Consider the following 1,607-nt stretch of genomic DNA (forward strand, 5'->3'; position numbering starts at 1 on the left):
AAAAGATTAGAAGCCAGGTGTTCTGGCACACGCCTGTAATCCCAGCACTTGGGAGGCTGAGGCAGGAGGATCCTTGCGAGTTCAAGACCAGCCTTGGCTACAAAGTGAGCTCAAGGCCAGCCTGAACTGCATAGAGAGACCCTGTCTCAAAAAAGACCAAAAAAAATTAATATTTTACTTTATAAAGTTGTTAATTACATCAGTGCATTTCATAACAGTGATATAACTATTGTAGTCTTGATATAATGTTAACTTGATCCTACTATAATCTTTTAGAGTTGCCAATATATGCTAAAACTGTATCCAACAATTTTGAATACTAAAGTATATAAAAGCTGAGTCAACTATTCCTGTGACAATCTTCATAAAATTTGGTAAAACATTTGGCAGCTTTATTCTTTAATAATTCTGAATGGCCCGAGTACCATGAGGTTCCCCAATATTTAAGAGCAATAAACTGTCACGGATAAACCATATCACAGAGAGTTATTTCTATCAAACAATGTTCTTAGGCATTCTATCAAATGTCTAAGAAACAAATAATACCAATCTTTCAAACTATGTCAAGAAAAAGAGGAGAGCAAACCATTCTACCTACAATATGGGGTCTCAATTATCCTGATTTAATACCTGAAAAGAAAAAAAAGATACCTGAAAGAAAACTGCACACAAATACCCTTCATGCACACAAAAACAGAAGTCTTCAAGAAAATACTAAGAAATGAAATCTAGCAATACATTGAAAGATTAATGTGTCATGATCAAATGGGGCTCATGTAAGAAATTCAATATGGATTTAATATATGGTAATCAATTAATGTGTTTCATCTTATGAATAAAATGGAAATAAAAATAGTATTATAATCTCAACAGATACAGAAAGAAAGTGTCTAACAAAGCTCAACACCCACTGACACTAAGAATTTTGGCAAGCTCAGAATAAAATTGTCCCAACCTGGAAAAGGGTCTATAGAAAACTTAGAGCTAAAATCATACTAAATTTAGAAACGCTTTCTATCTTAGAACAGAGCAAGACAAAGCTATCCATTCCTACAACTTTTATTACACATTATATTGGACGTCCTTCAGCTCAATAAGACAATAAAAAATAAAATGAAATACATATGGCTTACAAAGGAAGAAGAAAAGCCGTCTCGGTCGGGCTTAGCCAATGGAGGGCCCCAGGGGAACAGCTACGGAAGGAGAACAGGGAGCTGCTGTTCATTTCCTCCGCCACCCCTGTTCTTTCTGGGATTACAGTGGGCTATGACCCTGCACCAAAGTTATACTTCTTACTAGATGGCCTCTTCTGGAATTAAGTGTCTGCACTGCAGCAGCTTCTCCTTCCCCTGAGCACTCACGTTTGGTATAGGAACGAGGAACCCAGGACGGCTGCTACTAGCCCAATGCGCTAGATTTTCTTTACCTTGTCCACGTTTCTGTAGACATCACCATTACTTGCATAAGTGATCCAATTTAAATTGAATCATTTGTTTGCTATGGGATCCTGTACCCATACTGATGGTCCATGTGCAATAGTAACAATTCCATTGGAATTAATGAACAAGAAATCACAGAAGGTTGATAAAGAACTGTCAAAATCAGTG

The sequence above is a fragment of the Chinchilla lanigera genome, unplaced genomic scaffold (assembly GCF_000276665.1).
Source record: "Chinchilla lanigera isolate Chin_1 unplaced genomic scaffold, ChiLan1.0 scaffold00096, whole genome shotgun sequence".
Taxonomy (NCBI): domain Eukaryota; kingdom Metazoa; phylum Chordata; class Mammalia; order Rodentia; family Chinchillidae; genus Chinchilla; species Chinchilla lanigera.